The following is a 19,767-nucleotide window of genomic DNA, read 5'->3' as shown; positions in this document are numbered from 1 at the left end:
ATTTAATGCAAAGCATTTTTATTTACTTTTCTTGTGCTTTTTTCCTTGACCTCAGAGATCTCTATAAGTGCGCCATTTAATTTTGAAATAGTTGATGTGGGGGTGTGGTTCTATATATCTTAAGGTAATTGATTTCTAATGTAATAAATCATGCAGGAAACACAGTCTGCATGATTTCAAATTTTAAAAAAAGTAATGGAAGTTGGGCATGGTGGTACATGCCTGTAATCCCCAGTGGCTTGGGAGGCTGAGGCAGGATTGTGAGTTCAAAGCCAGCCTCAGCAACTCAACGAGGCACTAAGCAATTCAGTGAGATCCTGTCTCTAAATAAAATATAAAATAAGGCTGGGGATGTGGCTCAGTGGTTGAGTGCCCCTGAGTTCAATCCCAGTACCAAAAAAAAAAAAAGTAATTGAAATGCTTTTTATATTAATTGTATAGGTTACATATATGTCAAAACTGATTAAATTGCATACTTCAAATATGTGTATTTTATTGTACTTCAAATCTACCTCAATAAAGCTATGGAAAAAATTATTCAAGCATGGAATATATCTTATTCTAATTAGGACCCCATTCTTGTGTGTAGACATGATGGTGGGATTCATTTAGGTTTTTCATATGAATACACAGGAAAATTATGTTGGATTTATTTTACTGCCTTTCCTATTCCTATTCTCCCTTCCTTCCTTTTATTCCTCTTTGTCTAATCTACTGGAATTCTCTTATCCCCACCCCACCCCCACCTTTTTTGTGGTTTAGCTTTCACATATCTGAAAGCATTTGACCTTAGGTTTGGGGGGGTTAGCTTATTTCACTTATTATGATATTCTCCAGACCCATCCATTTACTGCGAATGTCATAAGTCATTCTTCTTTATGACTGAGTAATATTCCTCTGTGTATATATACCACAGTTTCTTTATCCATTCCTCTGTTGATGTACACCTAGGTTGGCTGCATAGCTTAGCTATTGTGAATTGTGCTGCTATAAACATTGATGTGGCCATGTCATTGTAGTATGCTGATTTTAAGTTCTTTGAATATATGCCAAGAAGTGGGATAACTGGGTCAAATGGTGGTTCCATTCCTAGTTTTTTGAGGAATCTCCATACTACAAGCTTCTTCACAGCAAAAGAAACAGTCAAGAACACGGAGAAAGAGCCTGCAGAATGGGAGAAAATCTTTGCCACCTCCAATCAGATAGAGCATTAATTTTCAGGATATACAAAGAACTCAAAAAGCTTAACACCAAAAAAAAAACCAAATAACCCAATCAATAAATGGGCAAAGAAATGGAACAGACCCTTCTAAAAGAAGAAATATGAATGGTCAACAAATATATAAAAAATGGTCAACATCTCTAGCAATTAGAGAAATGCAAATTAAAACTATACTGAGATTCCATCTCACTCCTGTTAGAATGATTTGTTTTCTTTTTCAAGATGTTTTTTGTATATGTAGATCCATACTTTCCTTTTACCTAAAGGATTTCCTTATTCATCTCTTGTACTGTGAATCTGCTAGTCACAAAGTCTTTTAGTTTTTTATGTCTGAAAAAATATTTTGTCTTTTTCCCCCCCCCAGGATTGAACCTAGGGGTTCTTACCACTGAACCATATCCCAAGCCCTTTTTAATGTTTTATTTATAGCCAGGATCTTGCTAAGTTGCTGAGGGTGGCTTTGAACTTGTGATCCTCCTGCTTCAGGTTCCTGAGCTGCTTTGTCTTCATTTTTGAAAGATTCTTTAACAAAAAAACTCTCATGCTTCTTAAAGTAGAAGTGTTTATGTATTTATTAATTTATTTTATCTCCAAATATGCTTTTCACGGAGCCTTAATGCTTCCGTAATGGAAGGGCCTTGCATTTACTTTTGGGATGAAAGCAACTGGCAATATTAAAAAAGAAAAATAAAACACCATCAGAAAAAGAAAGAAAAACTATGATCTATATTTAGTGCACTGTGTCCACGCTGTCAAGCAGTTAAATATACCACTCTTTACTGGAAATCTGCTGAGGATGGATATTTATATTTTAGTGAGTTTTATTGCAAAATTAATACATTAATGATAGAAATTTAAACAGTTTAGGAACACAACATGATATAAGTTTCTAATCAAATACCCCATCTATAATATAATGGTTCCCTCTATGAATATTGGAACTTTATATGCAGGTGAGGATGATTTCTAAGTTTGATTGATTGATTGATTGGTTTTTTTGTGTGTGTGTTTTATACTGGGAATTAATCCCAGGGCCTCACACATGTTAGGCAAATGCTCTACCACTGAACTGCTCCTCCAGTACATTTTTAAATTTTATTTTGAGACTAGGGCCTCTCTAAGTTGCCCAGGCTGGTTTTGAACTCAAGATCCTCTGGCCTCAGCCTCCAGAATAACAGGGATTACTGGAGTGTGCCACATACTTTTGAATATTATATTTTAATGAAGTTTTTCAAATGTTAAAATCATCAAACTTGGGGCTGGGGTTATGGCTCAGTGGTAGAGCCCTTACCTAGCATGTGTGAGGCACTGGGTTTGATTCTCAGCACTACACATAAATAAATAAATAAATAAAGATCCATCAATAACTGATAAAAATATTTTTAAAAATCACTCAAACTTTAGCACTGAAAATTGGTAGAATTATCTAGTCCAACCTCCAGTTAAATTTAGAAATTTATTCCACAGCACACATGACAGATGGTCACCTAGCCTCGGCTTGATATTTCTAGCAATGGAAAACTCAAACTCAGTGTGACAGATGCTTCAGTTTTTGGACACTTCTAGTGATTAGAACTTTACTTCATGTGCTAAAATCAGTCTTCCTGAGATGCCTGTCTGCCGCTTCTCATTCTACCCTGACAACATAGGAGCTTATTCCTTCTGAAACTTACCTACCTTCCCATGCATGAAACACTTGTCTCATCTCCCTTTGCCCTTTTAGAAGGCAAAATGTGAGCATTGATCCTTCTTTCTCCCGTAGGTTAAACAAGTTCTCTTTTATGAGAATTAACCAGTTAGTGACAAGATTTCTTTCTTGATTTGTTGTATTAAAAAAAAAAAAAAGTCTAGCGGCTGGGGTTGTATCTCAGTGGTAGAGTGCTCACCTAGCATGTATGAGGCACTGGGTTCGATCCACATAGAAATAAAATAAAGAAATTGTGTCCACCTAAAGCCAAAAAATAAATATTAAAAAAGTCTACAAAATAAAAATTAATAATCTTGGGTCTGGGGCTGAAGCTCAGTGGCAAAGCACCGCCTGTGTGTGTGAGGCACTGGGTTCGATCCTCAGCACCACATAAAAATAAATAAAGATACTGTGTATTTATCTACAATTGAAAAGATATTTTTTAAAAAATTAATAATCTCTGCTCTTTATAGTCCAATGACCTTCCAATTCCTTCTCCTTAAGAAAACCAATGATAAAGATATAACTTTCCTATGTTCATATATGAACATAGGACCAGTGAAATTCCACACCATGTGTAACTGCAAGAATGGGATCTTAATTAGAATAAGTTATATTCCATGTATGTATAATATGTCAAAATATACTCTTCTGTCGTGTATATCTAAAAACAAATTTAAAAAAAAGAAAAATCAATGATAATTTCATGATGGGTTAATTTTATTTTATTTTTGAGATGGGATCCTACCATGCTCAGACTGATCCAATGCCTGCACTCAAGTGATACTCTTGATTAGCCTCCTGAGTAGCTGGGATTACAGGTGTGTGCCCCTGTGCCCAGGATTTATGTTTTTTTTCCTATTCATATTCAGACATAAAGTATTTTTTAATGTCATGTAACTTTTCTTTCCCCACTTAACATGATCACTTTTCTAAGTCAATATATGTTGGGAGCTACTAATTTATTTTAAATAGCTCATAATATTTCATAGAATCGATCTGCTTTAATTTATTACAGCATTCTTCCTGTACATTCATGGTAATTCTAGATTTTGGAGCTATATTAAAAGAAATGACATGATGTAGCACCTTACATGTGAAATGTTATATGCTGATGCTTTTTATTTCTGTAAAAGACATTTCTAGAGGTAGGATTGCTGGATCAAATGGTATGTGCACCTTAATCAAATAGTTGTGGCCAAATTGTAGTCCCCCAAAGACTGTGGCATTTTATACTCTCTCTGAAAAGGGTGGGGTTGAGGGTGGTTCTAACTTTGGACAAAAACAAAGTTAGAACTTTGCTTTTTACTACTCACACTTTAAACAACAATAAACTCCTTGGAGTTTAAAGACACAAATACAAAAAAAAAAACCAGAACTATTATAATAGAAAATTTAAAAAATTTATTTAACATTAGGGTGCTGGCTGTCCCTTTATGAAACACTGAAAACTTGAAAGCCATAGAGAAAAACTAAGGTTCTACCCTGTAAACATTTAAAATATGAAAAACAAATCCAAAAGATGAATAGACTGGGAGAGAATATTTGCAAACTACAACAAATTGTAAATGTTGCTAGTATGTAAATAACTCCTTCAAATTAATAAGAAAGAAATCTATAAACAAGGTAATAAAAATAAGCAAAGGAGAGGAATAAAAAATTCAGAGAAAAATATAAACAGTCACGAAGACTGTGAAATGTTCGTCCTCAGAGGTAAATCAAGAAATGCACACCGAAATAGTTATCCTTATTGCTATGAAATGGGCAAAATGGAAAAAGGTGCTAATAGCCGGTGCTGTTGGAGAATGAACACATCTAATCACTCTCACAAAGGGACCGTTCTGAATAACCAGTTAGTCGGTCGTCCTGCCATACCATACTTTCTTGTTTGATTGACTGTATTTCAGAGCAAATGAAATTTAATTCCCAGCTGCAGAAGATAGCACCTGAATGAAGTGTGAAATAACAAGAATCTCAAACTGTAACATCTGGAATCCTGCTGTGATACTACTGGGTGATGGAAGTGAAGTCCGTATTATTTCCAGTTCTCAATATACTGTAATGTAGCTTTCACAATTTGGAAAAAAAAAAAAAAGGTCACATTCTCATATCATTTCTTAAGCAGGCTGCCTGTTTTAGAACTGCATTATGCAATCCATAGGCAACTTACACTTCTGCCTGCCAGACACATCGCGGGCTAAGCCTGCTCCAACAATGTAAATTAACTAAGAACAAGATTACCATTACATAATAAAAACTTTCTTCTTTTTTTTTTCTTTATTTCCAAGTAGAGAAAGAGGAAGTATCAGGGGAAGAAATAAAAGGGGATTTTGATCCACATAAAGAAACCAGTTCAGAAAGGGAAGTTCAGGTTCACCAGGTTGACCTTATTGTACAGAAGAGGAAACTGTAAGTTAAGAGAGGCAAGACCTCATAAATCAGAGAGATGTAAAAAAAAAGTGTGGTAGTTGCTGTTGGATCTTTATGGCTGAAAGGGATGCTTTACCCTCTTGTGGTTCAGCCAGTTTTGTGCAGAGGGTTTTTAGAGGGAAAACCCTCCTGTGCAGGCTCACCACTAGGTGGCACTGTGCACTGCTGGGCTAGTTCTGGTAAAATACCCCTGGCCCTGGTGAAGGGCTTCATTCATCTTCTAAGGACAGGTACCTCCAGGCTGGCTAAATCCTAATTCTCCTCAGATACCTAAGACATTAATCCATTTGAAGAACAATTTCATATTTGCAAAGAATCAAAGAATTTGGGTTTGTGGGCTGAAGAGCTTTCTTTTTTCTGGAATTTGTCCATTCCTAATTTTGTTAGTATAAAATGTATCCAGCCTGGGGGGGGGGGGTGCTTTTCAAGATATCCTGCAGCAAGCAAGTTAAGAGCTACACAGTCAGAGGGCCAGTATCTAGGATGCAGTGTGCATGCAAATGCTTCCTGAGACCCAAGGAAAAAAGTCAATCTCCAGACAGATCATGCCAAACACCTCATCCCTCTCTGAAACTGTTCCTCTTGAACAACTCGGCACCAGAACAGAGCACTGCCACTGAGGAAGCAGAATTCCAAGACGTGACCCTCTGGAGGTGTATCTGTGAGATCAGGAGAAAGAAACAAGCCACATGCCAAGGTCCTCGTCAACCCCTTCATCCTGAACACCCTAGGGTCTGGGCATTCCTTCCTCAGCTGTAATCCCCTCATGCTCAAATGATCAACATCTTCACCTCCCTTCCAATTCCCATTGCTGAGTGGCATTGGCAATGTTCTTTCTCATCCATCATGTATCAATGACGGTTGGTCCTGAAAGCCTCTTCCCACCTGGAAACAAAGATAGAATAAGAAGCATGGATTCCTAGGCACGGCTGGGCCCCCTGCAGGGAAACCACCTTGGGATCTTTTCAAAAGGAGAATTATCTATTTGCTGAAGAGATCTTCTGGGCAGGAGAAGGAGAGGATGATCTTAGACCTGGTAAGGAAGGGCCAGCTGCACTGTGATGCCACTGAGAATACCCTATCCCCTGGCATACCCGCCCACACTTTCTAAAATTGCTGGATTTTCTGGTATGTGCTTCAGCAGCCTATTGTTCAACTTGTCTATTTCCAGAAAGTGAAGCCACTGTAAGGTTCTGCCATGCTTTACTGCTAACAGCAGGGGCCCAGCCTCCCTCAGGGTATCTTGGACATCCAGCCAGGTGTGGTCTCCAAGGGCTTCCGGAAGCTAGAGGTTGACCTGAACCCAAATGTCCGTCCTTAGCAGTATTGAAGATGACTATGTGGATGACGATGATGCAGGTGTTGAGAATTCAAGTCCCGTTTCCCTGGTGTCAAAGATTGAACACCTAAGAAACACGGAGGCAAGAGCAAAAAGTTTTATTGAGAAGAGAAGAGAGAGAGAGAAAGAGAGAGAGAGAGAGAGAGAGAGATCCTCAGAGGTAGAGGAAGGGATCTGAGTTGGAAGTTGGTGCCCAAGGGAGTAGGGGTGTCCTGCTCCTTTGATAGATTTTTAGATTTCCTTTGTTCTCATACCCTCTCTCCCCTTATCTTACCTTGATCAAAAGGTGGACAAGGACCCTTCCAGGGGTTCAGATGAGCAGTCCAGGGGTCATTCATTAACAAATCTTTGTTGGGAAGAACAGTTCCATGGAGGCAGGTAACCCTGGCAACAGGTTGGAGGAGGGGGAGGTGTCCTGAAGGTATTAGCATTTTATTTCCTTTCCTTTAAAACCAGTCCCCGCTTACACAGGAGGCCTACACGCTCTGCTGCTGCCATGTCTCTAGTGATTCCTGAAAAGTTCCAGCACTTTTTGCGAGTACTCAACACAAACATCGATGGACAGCGGAAAATAGCCTTTGCCATCACTGCCATTAAGGGTGTGGGGCGAAGGTATGCTCATGTGGTGTTGAGGAAAGCAGACACTGACCTCACCAAGAGGGCTGGAGAACTCACTGAAGATGAGGTTGAAAACGTGTGATCACCATTATGCAGAATCCACAACAGTACAAGATCCCAGACTGGTTCTTGAACAGACAGAAGGATATAAAGGATGGAAAATACAGCCAGGTTCTGTCCCGGCCGGCAGGACACATCAACGTGGGCGGCGAACCTAGGTGGGAGGAATGAAGGGACAAGAGACATGAGAGATGACAGCAAGACAGGAGTTCTGATCAAGCTGCAAACTTTTATTGTTCACACAGGGGTATTTATATGCTGGGGATGGGGAAGCTCTCTTATCAGCAGTTGCTGGATGTCTTCACAAGATGAGATAACCTCAGGATGTTTCAGGAAGACAGATGGCCGCAGGATGTCTCAGGGAGATAGATGGCTGCAGGATGTCTCCCAGGCAGGATGTCTCCCAGGGGGCTGTTTCTTGTAAGTGTCAGGCTATTCTTTGAAGGAGAACTTCCTTCTAGCCCCTGACATTTCCCCCTTTCTTATATAAAATATTTGACCATACCTTATTGGCCATGTTTTTAGGGGGTGATAGAGGCTCTGTTCCTCTAGGAGGACTTAGAATATCTCCTGATCTGAGCGAGCATCTTCACTAGGAGATTTCGTGGCCTAGGCATGTTTTTGGAGGAGACAGCTTTGAGGGGGAAGCATGCCAACCGCCATGCACCAGAGCATGTCACTCAGAGGTCTTGGGTTTTGGGATCCGTGGATCTATCCTCCTGCAGTCCTTCCTGCACCCTCCGTTATTATGGCCTAACGTCCTCACTCCATGGGTGCGTCCTCCCCCAAGCGGAGGGGCCCATGGAGGAGCGAACCCTTATGGCAAGGGCAGAAGATGGTTGGTCAGAGCTGTTACTTATACTTTTATATAAGAAAGAGAGATCTGTGGGGATGTAAACTTAAGAAATAAGCCTGTGAGAAGGGTAGAACATCCTTTTAAATGTTGGCAGCACAGTCTTCCATCTCCAGATGATGATAGTGTACCTGTATGGGCTTAGAGGCCAAAATATTAATCTGTTCTTTAATAAATTGTACCAGCCTGTTTATAATGCAGGGTCCTATGGACACCATTAAAAGTAAACCCAACAAAGGACCTAATAGGGGAAGAAGGTAGGGTAGAAATCCATTAAGCCCAGTCCAGAGGGGATTTTCAAATAGTTCCCTTCGTCTCTTTTCTAGATCTTCTTGAAGCTGCTTAATTTTAGTGCGTACTATGCCTGATTTATTGGCATAAAAGCAGCATTGTTCCCCGAGGGCCAAGCAAATACCTCCCTTGTTAGCTGTCAGCAAATCTAAGCCTCGTCTGTTTTGAAGGACCACTTCTGCCAGGGAGTCTATTTGGTCCTGCAAATCTTTAATGGTTCCTGATAGAGTTTGTACATCATTTATAAGTTGTTGAGACAGGCGACAGTAAGCTGTACCTGTGCCCACAGCAGCTGTTATTCCAAGGCTGGCAAGGAGTGGTAAGGCCTGTATTGCCCGCCTGTGTCTTTTGACTAAGGTGTCTAGGCTAGGAATGGGTAGAGGTTCGTCTCCTGGGACAATAGTTATATCAGGGAGTAATAAGGCAAGAACACAGCCACCGGTCCAATTTGCTGGAAGCCAGGGGAAGGCCGAGTTTCCTTCACACATAAAAACTGTGCCATTGGGGGGACAAAGAGGTGGGGTGGGTGAGGAATAATTTTGTACTGTTGAGCAATTTCCAAAGGAAGTAACTCCAACATCAATATCATAGGTATTATTCTGCATCGCGCCTAAAAGACATAATGTAAAAGTGCCTATAGGCTGTACTTTAAAAGGAAATCCGGGTTGGCATGTATTATCATTGTCTATGATAGAATTAATAGGAACTGCCATAGGCATGATTGCCCCTGCTGTCATGCAGAGCCAGCAATCACCAGCAAGGGTGGGGTTGGAATTATTAAGCAAGGAGAAGGTAGTTTCCAAAATATCTAATGTATTGGTATCTAAATCTGGGAGCTGGGATTTAGGCAGCATTAAGGGATGATATGTGAGCTCAGGGATTTGGGGTTTCAAAAGTTTGATTATCTGAAGATGCTTGACAGCATCAGTGGGTCCTCCACCATCAGAGACCCCTGTAGGGGCCTTAATGGGCCAGCAGGAGGGTTTACCGACAGTGCCTTGGCACCCAGCTGACTGTAGCTTGGTGTATATGCCTTCTCCTCCCCGGCCAAAGAGAACGGGGGTATAATGAATAGTGGTCCCCCCTGCTGCATGAGTTTTAGTTAGGGTGGCTTCAAAAAATTGTTCTCCCTGCTTTTTAACACAAATTGAGGCCGACGCATAACAAGAGACATGCATCGCCTGGGTATGCGTACAAGTTGCAGAACAATTTTGGAGAGCTTTACTTGTACTAGGGGGAATAATCTTTGGCTTGTTAACACATACCCATTTAGGCTGATGAACTCCTCCGAGTTTATGGTCAACCTCGGCACGGAAGTAAGCCACCTTAGTCACGCAGTCAGCAGTCTGGGTCCAACTAGTGGGAGCCTGAGTCCAAGATCCTCCCTTGCATTCGCAGGGGGGGCCAAAAAGGTACTCCATGATGTTGGAAGGTGGAGGGTCAAGGCCTCCGTGTACAAACCTGTTCAGCAGAAGTGCCTTAAGCAGGATCCTCACACAGATTGTTGGCTGCATCTGCAAAAGAGGAAAATTTGTCCTCAGGGGGAGGGTCTCTGTTGGGAAAAGTATAAACGGCAGCCATACCCCAGAGAAAAACCCCAACATGGCACCTAAGGACTTCTTCTTACCTTCTTCTTTTCTGCAGTGGCGCGAAAAGTTCCCGCCCGTGTGAACTCTCCCGCCGGCGCCAATTTCAAATCTCGCTGGCGGGGAACCTTAGCCCCAATGAGAACTAATTCCTGGGCTCCGGAGCTGATATCTGGAAGAACTTGCCAATAAACGGGTTGCCTGCCATTTATCTAAGCCCTACCATCTCCCCCCTTAGTTCTATATAAGCACACAGCTTTTTGCAATAAAATTGGAATTCTCCCGGTGAAGTGTCTTTGCGTGGGGAATTCTTTCATTCTCCGTCCCTGGGTTGAGGTAAGTCATTAACCTGTTTAACCAGGCGTTCTGGTAACCATCTTGGGGCTGCTTGCTCTTGGTCCAAAACACAAGCTGAGCCTCGTCCCCAGATGAGGACAGGATCTGGGCCTTTCCATTTATTTGTAAGGGGATCACGCCACATAACAGGTGGGCGAACAGAATTGGAATGCCAGTGATGCCAGTGTCTGTCTGTGGCCGAATGGCCTTCACTGTCTAGGGTAAGAAAATTAAGGGCAAATAATGCATGGTTAAGGCGATCCCTGGGAGTGGTAAATACAAGGGCGGAAGCCTTTAGGCGGGTTAGCCAAGTTTTTAAGGTAAGGTGGGCACGTTCCACAATGCCTTGGCCCTGAGGGTTGTATGGAATTCCAGTAGTATGACAAATTTGTAAGGTAGCACAAAACTGTTTAAACTTGGCACTGGTATATGCAGGACCATTATCTGTTTTAATATGTATTGGTTTACCCATTACGGAAAAGGCTGATGAAAGAATTCCCCACGCAAAGACACTTCGCAGGGAGAATTCCAATTTTATTGCAAAAAGCTGTGTGCTTATATAGAACTAAGGGGGAGATGGTAGGGCTTAGATAAATGGCAGGCAACCCGTTTATTGGCAAGTTCTTCCAGATATCAGCTCCGGAGCCCAGGAATTAGTTCTCATTGGGGCTAAGGTTCCCCGCCAGCGAGATTTGAAATTGGTGTCGGCGGGAGAGTTCACACGGGCGGGAACTTTTCGCGCCACTGCAGAAAAGAAGAAGGTAGGAAGAAGAGGTGCTTAGGCGCCATGTTGGGATTTTTTCTCTGGGGTAAGGCTGCCGTTTATACTTTTCCCAACAGCTGAAACAAGATGAGAAAGGACATCTTTGGTAGCCTCTCCAGAATGTGGTGATGCAAAAATAAAGCCGCTGAAGGTATCTACAGAAACGTGTATATATTTGGTTTTTCCAAATTCAGGAAAATGAGTAACATCCATTTGCCAAACCTGATTGGGCAGTAATCTTCGGGGGTTAACTCCCAAGTGTTGAATGGGGAGAGAGACAGCGCAAGCAGGGCATGCTTTTACTATTTCTCGTGCCTGTTGCCTGGTAATTTTACAAAGTAATCGAAGGCTCTGGGAATTTAGATGGTGAAGATTGTGTAACTCTGTGGCCTTTTGAACGGAGCCAACAAAAATTGGAAAGATGGAACAAGTTGCTGCATCAGCTTAGGCATTACCTTGTGTTAGAGGGCCGGGAAGATCTGAGTGTGCCCTGATGTGTCCTAAGAAAAATGGGTGTTGTCTGGCCTGAATTAGCTGCTGAAGCTGGTGAAACAGAAAGGCCGCATTCGAAGAAGCCTTAATGGCGGGTGAAATCTCCAGCAGGGGCACAGAATGAGCAATGTAGGCACTGTCTGTATAAATATTAACAGGCTTATCAAAAAATGTTATAAAAACTTGTGTTATGGCAAACAATTCCACAAGCTGTGCTGACTGATAGACAGTATCAAAGGTGGTAGGCTGGTTATTGACAACAAAGGCCGCACGGCCATTACTGGAACCGTCTGTAAAGACAGTAAGGGCTTGAGGAATGGGAGCCTTTTGAGTAATTTTGGGAAAAATAAATGGATGTAATTGGGCAAAATGTAAAAGGGGGTCATTGGGGAGGTGGTTATCAATTGTTCCCAAAAAGCCTGATAGGGCAATACCCCATTCATCCCCTGTCTGTAGTAAAAATTGGGTTTGGTCCTTAGTATATGGAATTAAAATATTATCAGGGTCTTTGCCAAAATGTTGTCGAGAAAGCAAGCGACCTTTAATAATAATAGAAGCTACCTGAGCAGGATAAACAGTAATAACCTTGGAGGATGTGGTGGGTAAATGGACCCAAAGCAAGGGGCAGCCTTTATTTTTAAAATGTGGATCTCGCTGCCAAAATATTCCTGTGGGTGTATGAAGAGTGTGTAAAATAACCAGAACCAGAGGAAGGTTATAAGAAATTTGTGTAACAAACTGTTGGGCAATGGCTTCTGTGACTTGGTTTAATGCCTGTCGTGCCTTGGGAGTAAGCTTTTGAGGGGAGGAGGGGTGGGAATCACCTCTCAAAATATCATTAAGGGGCAAAAGTACACAAGTGGGTAATTTTAAATATGGTCTTAACCATTGAATATCCCCCAGTAATTTTTGAAAATCATTAAGGGTGTGAAGATGGTCCACACGTAGTTGTATTTTAGGAATTTGGATCTGATTATCTTGAAGTTTAAGGCCCAAATAGGTATAAGGGTCCTGTGTTTGAACCTTATCAGGAGCTATCTGTAGTCCCAAGGTAGTGAGGGTTTTGTAAAGGTCCAAGTAACAATTATTAAGGTCATGGGTATTAGGTGCAGCAATTAACAAATCATTCATATAATGTAAAATATAAATTTGTGGCCATCACTCTCTCACAGGGTCTACTGCTTGAGCAACGTATTTTTGGCAAAGACTAGGGCTGTTGGCCATACCTTGGGGAAGAACCTTCCATTGAAATCTCTGCATAGGGCCCTGAAAATTAATGCGAGGGAGACTAAAGGCAAAATAGGGTCTATCCTCAGGATGTAAAGGAATGGTAAAAAAGCAATCTTTTAAGTCAATAACCATTTACAATAGTTTTTGGGAATAGCCACTGGTGTGGGAATGCCTGGCTGTAGTGTTCCCATCGGGCGCAAAACTTTATTAATGGCACGCAAATCTTGTAAAAGGCGCCATTTGCCTGATTTTTTCTTGATAACAAAAATAGGAGTATTCCATGGTGAGGTTGAGGGCTCTACATGGCCGGCTGCCAGCTGTTCCTGCACTAACATGGAGGCAGCCTCCAATTTTTCTTGGGTAAGGGGCCACTGATCCACCCACACAGGAGTCTGAGTCTCCCAAATAATCTTATCTGCATGGGGTACAGGAGGGTCAGGGACCGACACTAAAAATCCGAATACCCAAGTCCATATGTATTTGTTTTTTGTATGGGTTGTATAGGCTCAACCAGTCCTTGTCTCAGTCTCCCAAGGCCTGTACCAGGGACAAAATTCATATGAAGCATTTGATGAGTCACCATGGAATTGGGACTGGCAAGAATAACTTCCATTTGACTCAAAATATCTCGGCCCCATAGGTTAACAGGGAGGTCAGGAACAACGAAAGGAGTGACAGTTCCCTTATTACCCTCTTTATCAGTCCAGCTAAGAGCCCTAGAGCTGACCAGAGGATTTTTTGACTGTCCTATCCCTTTAAGGTCAGTCAAGGATGGGGTGAGGGGCCAACCTGATGGCCAGTATTTTTGAGAAATAATTGTGGCATCAGCTCCAGTATCTAGAATTCCTTGGAATTCCTTTCCTTCAATAAGTAAGGTAAGGGTGGGTCTATTGTGAGAAATGGGCTGAACCCAATACACATCAGAGGAGCCCAAGGAGGCAGTCCCCTGCGGTACGGTTTGGGTGGTGGAAGTGCCTCCTGAATCTAAGGGAAGGAGTATTAATTGTGCAAGTCTTGTTCCTGCTGGGATGGCCGCAACTCCATTAATAGCTGTGGCCAGTATTTTTATTTCTCCAGTGAAATCATTATCAATAATGTCAGGGAAGACCTGAACACCTTGTAAGGTAGTAGAGGCTCTTCCAAGAATAAGGGCACATGTATGAGATGGAGGGGGACCCATAATTCCAGTGGGTATTATCTGGGGCCCTTGCATTGAGTCTAATATTGTATCGGTGGCGGCACAGAGCTCCAATCCTGCCCTGCCTGGGGTGGCTCGTTGGAGGGAGGCAATTGTGGAGAAGGATTTTGAGGTAGGTTGGGAGTTTGGGAGGGAACAAACCTTATTGCCCCTGGGTTTGTCCTGGGGGAGGTCGGGGCCAGGGGCTGGCCCTGCAGGGAGTTTCCCTTAGAAGCAGGAAGAAATAGGCTGTCCAAGGGCATTTGTCTTAGATCTACACTCATTGGCCCAGTGACGACCTTTACCACAACTAGGGCAAAGGGTGGCTGGGGGCGGTTTAGCCCTGGTTTGAGGAGACGCTATCCCTAGGCTTTGTTTGCCTGTCGGACACTCGCATGCAAAATGGCCAGGTTGTTTACAAGTAAAGCAAGTACGTGAGCCAGGATTGCGAAAGGCCTTGGTAAAGGCGGCACCTATGGCGAGACCCATGGCATGGGCCACACCCACCCTGGCACAGAGTCTAATAAAGTCAGAAAGTTCCCCTTTATCCTTATGTGGTCGAAGAACATCCTGACATGCCACGTTGGCGTTTTCAAAGGCAAGATGTTTTACAAAGGTGCTTTCGCTTTTGCTTGGACCAAGCGTTCCGCAGCTAGGTTAAGCTGGGCAGCAAAGTCGCTATAAGGCTCATCGGGCCCTTGTCGAATTTTTGCCAGGGAAGTGGTAGCCGAGCCCTTTTGAGGGAGGCGTCTCCAAGCATGTAAGCCAGCCGTCTGAATCTGCGCCAAAAGTCCAGCAGGGAAACGCGCCTGTTTAGGGTTAGTGTCAAAAGGCGCATTGCCCACTAGCTTAACATAAGTCCAGGATTTAGAGGAGGCCTTAGTTAAATTTTTTTGAGCAGTTTCCCGACAGTGCTCTTTGAAATCTGCATTCCATAACAGGAAGTCTCCGGCATTGAGGGTAACTCAGGCTAAAAATTTCCAATCATTGGGAGTAAGCCATTGTGTGCTGTGGCTTTCTAATAAAGCCAATGTATAAGGCGCAGTGGGGCCATAGTGAGCACAAGCCTTTTTAAGTTTTTCAAGAAAACGCAGGCTTAATTTTTTGTAGACACTCTGGGTTCCTTCCTGCCTAGGGGTGAACTCCTCATCCTCCTCATCCTGATCTTCCTCTTGCCATTCCCCCCCCCCCCTTCCTCCTCTTGATCCTTGTCTAAGTCTTTGTCCTCAGCCTGGGCACGCTTATCTATCTGACTGCGGGTGACTGGGAAGGCTTAGCCTTTGTATTAGACCGCCTTGGGCCAGCTCATGTTGACTCCGTGCCTAAGGCTAATGAGCGGAGCTCAGAGTCAAGGGATCTTAATTCTTTTAAAAGTTGGATCTGTTCCCGTCTATGTTGGAGAGACTCTCGCAAGGGAGCCAGGTTAGGCAAGGGAAGTGGGGAAAAAATATCTGAGGGGGCAGTTGGCCCCTGAAGGGCCGGAGCACAAAAGGCAGGAGGGATATAGGAGGGAGGTGGATGTGTAAGTCCTATAGGCTGTGGCGGGGTCCTGAGAGGTGGCGGGTCTTCTGAATGGTAGAGAGCTGCTTCCTTCTCCAAGGTAGCCTCCTCCCCAGGGGTCAAAGTGTCTCCGGGATTTAAAACTGGATAAAGGTGGTTGGTAACCGTTGGAGCCTTATTCATTAGGGTGGGATTTTGAGGGGGACCAGGAAGGTTCCCAGGGTCCTGGGGAGACTGAGAAGGGTCTATGTCTATACTAACTGAAGGGCATGCCGAGGGGGGACGAGAGGTCTTTTGCATAGCCTCTTCCCCAATCCTGACAAGTTTTAAGGTACCATTGTCAAAGGGTGAACTTTTAAGAATTTCATTAATTAAGTTCCAGTAAGAAAAGATGGGAACAGGCACCTTTTCTGGGCCAAAGGATTCATAATAATCTTTTAAACAGTCTCCTACTCTAAGCCATCTTTTACCATCAATGGTCCCTTCAAGGAGAAACCATGGACACAATTCTCCTATGTATGAAAAGAATAATTTTAAGTCCTTTTTCTTAACACACGCCCCCTGTGTCTTGAGGGCCTCCTTGAGGCCTGACAAAAACAAATCATGTGATGAAACTGCTTGTCCCATGGTGGATCACTCACCGTGCGTCGTCCCCACTCTCCTCCTGGATCTGTCTCTCGGTGGTGTCTGCCGAGGCGATCGCGAGCTCCGAGCTCCGCTTGGCCAAGTCTTCCCGGAGGATGGCATTCCCCCTCAGTCAAAGGCTCGAGCACACATTGGGCGCCAAATGTCCCGGCTGGCAGGACACATCAACGTGGGTGGCGAACCTAGGTGGGGAGGAATGAAGGGACAAGAAACACGAGATATGACAGCAAGACAGGAGTTCTGATCAAGCTGCAAACTTTTATTGTTCACACAGGGGTATTTATATGCTGGGGATGGGGAAGCTCTCTTATCTGCAGTTGCTGGATGTCTTCACAAGGTGAGATAACCTCAGGATGTTTCAGGAAGACAGGTGGCCGCAGGATGTCTCAGGGAGATAGATGGCTGCAGGATGTCTCCCAGGCAGGATGTCTCCCAGGGGGCTGTTTCTTGTAAGTGTCAGGCTATTCTTTGAAGGAGAACTTCCTTCTACCCCTGACAAGGTTCTGGCCAATGGTCTAGACAATAAACTCCGGGAGGACCTAGAACGACTGAAGAAGATTAGGGCCCACAGGGGACTGCGCCACTTCTGGGGCCTTCGTGTCCGAGGCCAGCACACTAAGACCACTGGGCGCCGCGGCCGCACTGTGGGTGTATCTAAGAAGAAATGAGTCTGTAGCACGCCGTCTGATAGAAGAAAAAGTTGGCTACAATCTACATACTGTGGGGTCGGGCTCCAAATTCCTCAATAGGACACCCATAGCACAAAAGTTAATAACTAGAATCAACAAATGGGACTTACTCAAACTAAAAAGTTTTTTCTCAGCAAAAGAAACAATAAGAGAGGTAAATAGGGAGCCTACATCCTGGGAACAAATCTTTACTCCTCACACTTCAGATAGAGCCCTAATATCCAGAGTATACAAAGAACTCAAAAAATTAGACAATAAGATAACAAACAACCCAATCAACAAATGGGCCAAGGACCTGAACAGACACTTCTCAGAGGAGGACATACAGTCAGGCAACAAGTACATGAAAAAATGCTCACCATCTCTAGCAGTCAGAGAAATGCAAATCAAAACCACCCTAAGATACCATCTCACTCCAGTAAGATTGGCAGCCATTATGAAGTCAAACAACAACAAGTGCTGGCGAGGATGTGGGGAAAAGGGTACTCTTGTACATTGCTGGTGGGACTGCAAATTGGTGCAGCCAATTTGGAAAGCAGTATGGAGATTTCTTGGAAAGCTGGGAATGGAGCCACCATTTGACCCAGCTATTCCCCTTCTCGGTCTATTCCCTAAAGACCTAAAAAGAGCATGCTACAGGGACACTGCTACATCGATGTTCATAGCAGCTCAATTCACAATAGCAAGACTGTGGAACCAACCTAGATGCCCTTCAATAGACGAATGGATAAAAAAAAAATGTGGCATTTATACACAATGGAGTATTACTCTGCATTAAAAAATGACAAAATCATAGAATTTGCAGGGAAATGGATGGCATTAGAGCAGATTATGCTAAGTGAAGCTAGCCAATCCCTAAAAAACAAATGCCAAATGTCTTCTTTGATATAAGGAGAGTAACTAAGAACAGAGTAGGGACGAAGAGCAGGAGAAGAAGATTAACATTAAACAGGGATGAGAGGTGGGAGGGAAAGGGAGAGAGAAGGGAAATTGCATGGAAATGGAAGGAGACCCTCAGGGTTATACAAAAGTACATACAAGAGGAAGTGAGGGGAAAGGGAAAAATAATACAAGGGGGAGAAATGAATGACAGTAGATGGGGTAGAGAGAGAAGAGGGGAGGGGAGGGGAGGGGAGGGGGGATAGTAGAGGATAGGAAAGGCAGCAGAACACAACAGACACTAGTATGGCAATATGTAAATCAATGGATGTGTAACTGATGTGATTCTGCAATCTGTATATGGGGTAAAAATGGGAGTTCATAACCCACTTGAATCAAAGTGTGAAATATGATATGTCAAGAACTATGTAATGTTTTGAACAACCAACAATAAAAAATTTAAAAAAAAAGAAAAAGAAATGAGTCTGTAGGTCTTTTCTGTTAATAAATAGTTTATATACTGAAAAAAATAAAACCAGTCCCCATCTTCCCTATCCTACTGATCATATATCTGTACTAGATGCCTTTTGCCCCCTCCTCATTGATACAAAAAAAGCATCACAGGTGACAGCACTGCTGAGCCTAGCTTCCTCCATACCAGTTCAGTACCTAGAGAGAGACCCCTGATGATTCATTCCAAGCCTAAGTGTCTGAGAGCCCTCTAGCACCAGTTCTTGGCTCAAGTAACTCCTGATTGCTGGGAGCCATTAGCCAAGTAGGTATGACAATTTCCTTGCCAGCATACCCCATGTTGCTTAGTGGAAGGACTCGTGGAAATAGGACATTTTGCAGTGACATTGCATCTAAGGTGACCTTGCTCAAGGACCAGGGCGGATCCGGGTTTAGGGTGTTCCCGGTTTAGGATAATCCGGGTTTAGGGCGTTCCGGTTTAGGGCGTTCCCGGTTTAGGACTATCCGGGTTTAGGGTGGATCCAGGTTTAAGGTTATTCCTGCTGGGAATAGGGCATATCCTGCTGCCTGAGTTCCCCTTGAGTTCTCACGGGATTCAGACAGTATTTTTTGGGAGACAGAAGCCCAGTGGGGGTGGATTTGGGCAGAGAACGTGGATTTCCCCAGAACGTGATTGTAGACGGCTGGTGTGAGTTCGGGAATAAAGAGTTGCTGTTTGAATCTACAAGCTGTGTGGTGGCTCGTGATTTTGTGCCCAGCCAGACTGCGGCACTGATAATTCGGGTTACAGAAGAGATGCAGGAACCCTGAGCTGCCTCTGATGATGGTGAAAGAACCACATCAAGTTCTGTTATCCTGGCACCCTGAAGTAGTGCTTTCCAAGGTGTGATCCCTAGACCAGCACAGCAGCATCCCCTGGGGGCTTGTTAGAACTGTCTTGTCAGGTCCCACCCAAGACCTACTGAATATGAAACTCTGGGGGCTGAAGCTCCCCACAAACTGTGTTTCATCAAGCCTTTCTGGTAGTTCTCATGCAGAAGGTTGAGAACCACTCCTTTCAAGATGAATAGTTGAAGGCCTTCTCACCGTGGTCTTAAGCATCATCCTAGTGGCTATTTCTCTAACCTCAGCAAAGCTGCAGCAGTGATGATGAAATGTACTCTTATCGTTCTGTTTTTGTATTTTGCAGTGTATATCATGTCAGGCATGCTGGGCATAGGATTAATCACAGCCCTTGGTTAAGATTGGTGTTATGGGCTGGGGAGGTGGCTCAAGCGGTGGCGCACTCACCTGGCAAGCGTGTGACCCGGGTTTGATCCTCAGCACCACATACAAAGATGTTGTGTCTGCCGAAAACTAAAAAATAAATATTAAAAAAAAATTCTCTCTCTCTCTCTAAAAAAAAAAAAAAGAAAGATTGGTGTTATTGCAAAGCCCAACACACAGTAGGTTGCTCAGAGAATATTCATTATCAGCAATAATGTGCTGACAGATAAATA

At 43.4% G+C, this 19,767-nt stretch overlaps 1 pseudogene; it reads left to right on the top strand.

Moving 5' to 3' along the window:
* The first annotated feature begins 7,165 nt into the window (after positions 1-7,165).
* LOC114088505 (small ribosomal subunit protein uS13-like) lies at positions 7,166-16,899 on the top strand (annotated as a pseudogene).
* Positions 16,900-19,767: the final 2,868 nt, after the last annotated feature.

Source organism: Marmota flaviventris, chromosome 4, assembly GCF_047511675.1.
Source record: "Marmota flaviventris isolate mMarFla1 chromosome 4, mMarFla1.hap1, whole genome shotgun sequence".
NCBI classification, from domain to species: domain Eukaryota; kingdom Metazoa; phylum Chordata; class Mammalia; order Rodentia; family Sciuridae; genus Marmota; species Marmota flaviventris.
This window is presented reverse-complemented; position numbering and strand designations above follow the sequence as displayed.